Source organism: Chenopodium quinoa, unplaced genomic scaffold (genome assembly GCF_001683475.1).
Source record: "Chenopodium quinoa cultivar QQ74 unplaced genomic scaffold, ASM168347v1, whole genome shotgun sequence".
In the NCBI taxonomy this organism is placed as follows: domain Eukaryota; kingdom Viridiplantae; phylum Streptophyta; class Magnoliopsida; order Caryophyllales; family Amaranthaceae; genus Chenopodium; species Chenopodium quinoa.
This window is the reverse complement of record NW_018745308.1, coordinates 229177-236807: the sequence shown is the minus strand read 5'-3', so window position 1 is coordinate 236807 and position 7631 is coordinate 229177. Positions and strand designations below refer to the sequence as shown.

At 41.3% G+C, this 7631-nt stretch overlaps 1 long non-coding RNA gene across 1 annotated transcript; it reads right to left on the bottom strand.

The window, feature by feature from the left end:
* Positions 1-2300: 2300 nt before the first annotated feature.
* LOC110712294 lies at positions 2301-3623 on the bottom strand. The gene is made up of 3 exons (XR_002509531.1): positions 3148-3623; positions 3007-3066; positions 2301-2913 (listed from the first exon to the last, which is right to left on the bottom strand). It is a non-coding gene; the product is annotated as an uncharacterized LOC110712294 (long non-coding RNA).
* Positions 3624-7631: the final 4008 nt, after the last annotated feature.

Sequence of the window (7631 nt, the reverse complement as noted above, 5' to 3'; positions counted from 1 at the left end):
CCTCGCTATCCGGAAGAGGGGGTAAGTCATCACTGCTCTCAGAGGTAGAGGCGGAGCTGTCGCTCTCTGTCTCCTCCTCACTTTGACCCAAGGGGGCAGAGACGGCCTCGTCGCCGCCTTGGTCGCACTCTTCCAAAAAAGAGTCCGCAGGGGTTGAAGGGGCACGCGGAGGGGATCTCTCTAAAGCCGTCTTGTCTCCCTGACAAGACGTTTCTCCCTCAGGCGTTTGGCCGCCTGAGCCTTCGCTCCTGTAATTTGGATCAGTGGCCGTCTGCATTGTCCGAGCCATGGTGTCCTGCACAGACACATAACTGGTCGGAATCCTTGGCAAAGGGTGGTCCCAACACCCCGAGACGGCACTCCCAGTCCTAGACTCAGCCGTCCCAGGTGACCGGCTGGACTTTAACCTAGGCTGTGCCGTGTGTGTTGGTGATGCATCCATTTATTGCAAGAAATATGTACAAGCGGTGAAAAAAGAAAAGAGCTGAGAGAGACAGAGACGGTACCTTTGGATTTGATATCTGAGGGTAGGCGGGTCCGGCTAGGTCGCTGAAGAACAAACTTTCTTGCTCACGTCTGACTCAAACGGATGACTTCTGCTCTCTCAAAGTTTTTCTCTCTAGAAAATTTTTGTAAACGTACAAAATTATGAGGGTAAAACGGCTATATATAGAGGGTAAATATGGGGGCATTCCCGTAATTTACTCGGAAGGTGAACAGTTACTCTGTAACGGTAAAATTACCGCCAACCAGAGCGTGACATGTGTCACAGATGCCACGTGGCGTGCCACGTCACATCTGTGAGGGGCAAATGTTTAGGGTAATTTTACCCTGCCACGTGGCCCAATTAGAGGGTGACACTTGTCAGCCTCAGATTGGTCCAGAGTGGACAAATCCCTGCTTGACACGTGTCACTCCAGAAATAAAGGGAAAAAGGCGGCCTTCAGGCCCAAATTCCGAGAACGGCGCAGCCCACCAATGATTAGGGTTTAGTGACCTAATCAGGGGCACAATTCCCAAAGACCCTATAAATAGGGAGATGTCCCTCATTTTGAGGACACGTTTTACCATTTATTACACTTGCATTCTCTTACATCAGAGAAACACCTGAGCTTGGAATTCGAGCAGATACCCACCTTAATTTTTGTTCTCTTTATTCCGTTTCAAGTTACTAACTTGATCGTCGGAGGCGGAGCTCCAACCACCCGGAGTCTCCGTTATTTTGCAGGTACAGATTGGCTGGAATCAAACTTCGTGACGTAACACTCCCGAGGGACAAAAACACCCAAAACATTAGGCCCTCCCCTAGATCATTGGGCCGCATATAAGGCTCAAACCGGGCCCAGTTTAGTAAATTGGCCATAATTTCCTCAATATTCATCGGAATTGGGCCTATAATATATCGCTGGAAAGATCTTGTCAAGCCCCATCCAACTACACTACTATTGGACCCATATCATGGACCAACCAAACTGAATTGGCTGTTTTCTTAAAATAAGTTTTCAAAAATAGAGAGAAGAGAAAAGAAATTAAAACTATCCGCAACACTGAACTTTCCACACTTTCACTTCATTCGATTATGATTCGACGCAAAAGGTACTCATCACTGGGTTTGGTTTTGGGGAGACACAAATGGGTGTCTACAGTCGGCCCGAACTATATGTGCTTACGGCCACTCCGGAAGCCTGGTTGTCGAAAACGTCAATAACCTTGTTCACCACAATAAATGCGAGGTTATACTTACTTGCCATTTCTTTCATTTTCCTTGCTACAGCCTGTAACATTCGTTTACGCTCCATAAAGCCTTTATATGAGTTGTCATGCTCATGCCTGAACAGATACGCTATTGAATCAAGAATAACAACCCTAGTGTGCATGCATCCTTCATGGGAGTTTAACACCATCAACTCAACTTGGTTTAGAACTAGATATATTTGTTCGGCATTATCAATTTTTTTAACATGCACCAAGCTAAGTGGGTTTTCATCAATTAACTGGGGAGGACACAAATGCACACTAAGACTGTTTAGTCATTGAGCTGGGAAAGCTGGACATGCTTGTATGTATATCGATGATCCATATATACCACCATCCCCCGGATACAAAAGACACGTCAACAGCATCTGGAGACATATCTGGGTTTTTCCCATCCCGGATTCACCGAAATTTCGGTCACTTCACCAGTACAAATTCCGCCATCTAGCATAAAGTCTACTCTTTCACAAATGGTTCGACATTTTTGTTTCAAATTTGCAAACCTACAATCTTGTGTGGAATAAGGTCAATAATGAATATGCATAGCATATTTATAACATCACTTTAGGTGGATATGTGAAAAGAATATTTTTGGATTACATTATCCATAAAGTACAATTTTTTTTGGATTGCAATGAGTCCGTGACAGTAAAGGCATGCCACATTATTCATAAACTACAGTTTCATTTATACCATTTTTAGCCTAAATGGTACCATTATGATTAATATCAATTCCACAAATGGTACCAATCTGCCTCTTAATGGTACAAGAATAGGATACCATTTCCACATGTATTGGTATCAAAATAAGATGCCATTATGATTCATTGGTATATGTCATAACACAATGATACCATTACGACAAATTAATTATTAATGTATCTAACCAATTAAATTGAGTACATCTACTGAGTTTATTGTACACATCTGTTAATTATTGAATTATTTGAATCCTATTGCAAATGATGTATGGACATGTTGGTGGGAAACTCGTTGTTGAATAAATAGCCTTAAGGGGGAAAGAAATGTTGTTGGCCATGGTATGCGTTGTTGGTGAAGTACCTAACTGCATCAGTGTGCTCGTCCATGTGAATTCCACCTGCTAAAATCCTTCCACCACTAAATGCTGACTCCCATTACTTGTAACTGTATATTGGCCTTGGCAGCAAAACACACCAGTATAAGGTTTGCTGGAACACTTGCTGGCAGAAAAAAGAAAGAACAGAGTAAACAAGTAGGAGAAAGTGTTACCTACTGCTGATACACTTGTTGTTGAAGATATGGAGCACCAAACATATTAGGAAAAGGAACCTGCAACCATGATCGCAACAATAAGCAACCGTACTATAAGTAATCAATACACACTCACCACAATAACGACACTACACTTACCTCCAGTGTTTGAAAAAGCGCATCTAAGGCTCTAGGCGTTTAGGGGTTAGAGCTTAATTGTTGCCAGGCGAAGCAATTTTAATGAAGCGCAATTAGGCTGAATGAAGCGCGTGAGGCGCACTAGGCGCAGAAGCGTGCTTAATTGCGCCTTTTTAAAAAGGTTGCTTTTCTCTTTTTTTTTTTTTTCTTTTTTTTTAACCGTTACATATGATGTTTTCTTTTTTTTACTGTTATGTGCTAGAAAGTTCTACTATATATTTTATCTTGTTTTATTATGTGGTCCACAAAATCCTTAACAATAGAAAAAAAAAGAGAAGAGTAGAAGACATAAGAATTCGTTGTAGCCGGCCCTAGTTTCTTGAAGACTTCTTCAGCAATCTCCAATTCTCCAGGTACGTAATACTAATCTTCAAACCAATTTTTTTTCGTCCTTTTCATCTTCATTTTCCTTTTTTTTTTCTCCTTTTCCTTTTCTTTTTCTTCCAAACTTCTTTCGTTTCTTCTTATTTTCTTTCGTATTATTTCTGTATTTTTTTTGGAATCTTTTTGGCTGAATTTCTTCATCTCTTGAAAAAGACCCAACCTTTATGTCCTTTTTAGAGATGAGAACCTTTTATTATGTCTCTTATCAGTAAATTTTGCATGCAAATATAATATATAAAAAGAATAAATGCAAATATCAACCATCTGTCACTTTCTACCTAAATAAAAGCCCCAATTTATAACGATGATAGAGAGGAAGCAATTCAGTCGAGCAAAGGGTGAAGACCCGAATCTTCACATTGCCGACTATTGTCAATATTGCAACACCATCAGGCAAGCCGGGGTCACTCAAGACCAAATCAGGGAGATTCTCTTTCCCTTCTATTTAATTGGAAAAGCTAAATTATGGTTCAATGGCTTAAATAGAACTACACTTGGTATAACTGACTGGGAAACTCTTGTTTTGAATTTCTATAATAAGTATTATCCTGTAGAGAGAACAACAGTACTACGGAGTGCGATTTAGAACCAAGAAGCCGATGAGTCTTTATATGAGGCTTGGGAGAGGTTCAAGGACTTACAAAGAGAATGCCCTCACCATAATTTAGCACAATGGAAGTTAATCCAAGACTTTTATAACGACATTGGAAATTCTTCTAGAATAATTTTAGACTCTGCAGCTAGTGGGAGATTTATGAATCTTAATGTTGATGATGTAGGTCAGGTTATTGAAGATATGGCGATACAAAATTCCTAATATGGGAATCCCAGAGGATTTGCTAACAAGGGGAAACATAGTGTCGACTCTGTATCCTTTTTGCAAGCTCAACTGACCTCTATTTGTCAAAAATTAGATAATCTGAGCACTGCTAATGTAGCCAATGTTTCTACGATTAATAATAATTCTAATGAGGCTTTCTGTGAAAATTGTGGTATTGTAGGTCATTGGGAGCAGGATTACAGGAGTTCCGTGGAGCAAGTTAATGCCTTCCAAGCTTATAGGCAGAATAACCCATACTCCAACACTTACAATCCTGGGTATCGGAATCATCGATACCTTTCCTACCGGAGCACTAATGTTCAAAATCCACCACCACAAGAACCACAGGTGCCACATCAACAACAGCAGAAATACTATCATCCCAATGTTAGCCAGAAGAATCAACCACAACAACCCCCCTCATCTTCCGACCCTTCTTTGGGGGAAATTAGAGCAATGTTGGTCAATATGAAAAAGCACATGGAGAGCAGGGATGCGACAATTGATCAAATTCTAGCGCATAATAAAATTGTAGATAATCAAATTGCGCAACTCTCCGCTACTCTACAAGCACGCCAACAGGGAGCCCTGCCGGCACAGCCGACTAGGCCTACGGATCAAGAATTTGCAATTACTCTAAGGAGTGGTTCAAACTATGAAGGGCCCTCTATGCCCAGAGTTGATGAACCTATTTTATTAAAAAATGCTAATCTTGATTCCATTAAACTAAACAATGTAGTTGATAGCCCTGCAGGGCTAAAAGATAATACTAACATATCTAATTCTACATTGCAGGGTACAACTCCAGAGAAGGTGGCTACACCAGACAAGAATAAGAATGCTCCAAAGCCAATCATCAAACTTCCTTTCCCCAATCGTCAATTGAAGACAAACCTGGACAAGCAGTTTGGTAAGTTCCTGGAGGTAGTTAAAGATCTGAAGGTAACAATTCCCTTTACTGAATTGATCACACAAATCCCCTCGTATGCAAAATTCATGAAATAAATTTTGACGAGAAAAAGGTCTATTAGTGAGGTAGAGACAGTAGCTTTCACTGCAGAGTGTAGTGCCGTACTTCAAAATAAGTCTCCACCTAAATTAAAAGATCCGGGTAGTTTTTCTATCCCTTTTCATATTGGTAATCTCTTGATTGATAATGCATTATGTGATTTGGGTGCTAGTGTTAGCGTCATGCCATTATCTGTGTGTTCTAAGTTGAATATGGGTAAATTAAAAGCTACCAATATAACTCTGCAAATGACCGACTGCTCTTTCAAATACCCCCTAGGTGTTTTAGAGGATGTCCCCGTTAGAGTAGGTAAATTTTATATACATGTAGATTTTGTTGTCCTTGATATGGCTGAGGATATGCAAACCCCAATTATTTTGGGTAGACCAATCCTTAACACTGCAGGAGCAGTCATAGATGTTAGAAGTGGTAAGTTAACACTATCAGTAGGGGACGATAAAGTTGTTTTTAATCTGAATAACGCCTCCAAAAGCTCCATGACTGAGGAGAAATGCTTCAGTGTTAATGTGGTTGTAAATTATTCTAACAAGCCACAAGCTCTTGAAAAAGATCCCTTGGAGGCGGTATCTTGTGTTTCATCCTTTTCAGATAAGATAGAAAAATGGAAGAAGGAAGTCAATGCAATATAAAGAGCACTCTACAATGTTGGTCTTGGTTTTGAGGTTGAACAAGTGGAACCGATCGAGCAAGTTGTGCGAATCGAGCCTACGGTAAGAGTTCCACCAGATCGAGTTGCAAGTGTTGAACGCAATGATAATTTGAAGCAACATTCGATCGAAGAAGGGTTTTTAGTGCGTAGCATTGAAGATCCCCCATTCCAAGTCAAGGAGGATCCACCAGTTAAGGCGACTTGGCATCCCACAGGTTATGTCAGGAAGCCGCATCGCAGCCTAAACATCGCTAGACCGGGTGAGAAACCACCCGATCAAGCATTAGGCCAAGGGTCCTAAGAATTGTACTTGGTAAGAAGGTCGTGCGGGACCTAGATAAACCAGCGCTTTGCGGGAGGCAACCCATATTTCATGCTTTCTAGACTAGTTTTCCTTTTCTCTTATTTTTATTTTTATTTTAGAGAGGTGAGGAGAGTGATATTTTACCATTTTTAAGTGTTGTTGTACAGGTATGAAATTGACAGGTAAAAAGACTTAGAAAATTTTGAAGAAGAAAAGAAATCGGAGAAACTCCAGGGCTTGGTACGGGCCCGATCGGGCGCGCAAGTGAGGAAAAAATCGGAGAAAAATTCGCCCGATCGGCAAATCTGCCCGATCGGACGCGCAAGAAGAGCTGATTTCGAGGCTAATTTCGCCCTGATCGGGCGAAGCTTGCCCGATCGGGCGCGAGAGGAGAGCTGGAAACGAGTTCTCTTTTCGCCCGATCGGGCGCAAATCGAGTGAGAAGGAAAGAAATATCGGGCGAAGCTCGCCCGAACGGGCGAGCAAAGGGCTAAAATTTTGTTCGCGTTCGCGCCCGATCGGGCGGAGCTCGCCCGATCGGGCGCGCAACTTGTATTTTGGAAATTTCCCCAGTCGCCCGATCGGGCGCGCCTACAGCCCGTCTCCCCTTTATTTTCTTTTCTCTTCTTTCTTTCCTCACTTTCCCCTTATTTCATCTTCTTCATTTCACTTTCTCTCTCTAAAACCTCCATTTCCAAACCTTCAACTCACACTTAAATCCAAGATCTCCTCCAATTCTTCCATCCAAACTTAAAAATTCTTACATTTTCCAACTTCTCTCATCTTCCCCTACAATCTACACTAAATTTTCAACACTTTCTCTCAATTTCTTCTCAAGCCCTAAGAGAGAGAAGGCTTCAATTCCTACTACTTTCACATAAAATGGATTTCAAGAGGTCTAGAACTGTTAGGGGTGAAGGATCGAGGCAACAAGAACCCAGCATTGACCCGGAGTTGCAAATTTCGGGGTGGGAGAGGGTGGTCATCACCACCCAAGAGCAAAAGCAAAGGATGCTCAACCTCATCACACGGCAGGTAATTCCTACCCGTTTTATTCATCATCCTACGCTTTCTAGACTAGGAATTGGTAAACATGTTGAAAAACTGTTCAAAGGAATTGGCATGAGTGGTTTGTTCAATTTACACTATGATACTTATGATTATTTGACTTTAGAATTTATTTCTAGTTTTAATGTCATAAAATCAAATGCTCTAATCTCTCATGTTCAATTTCGATTGTTTAATAATGATATTAGAT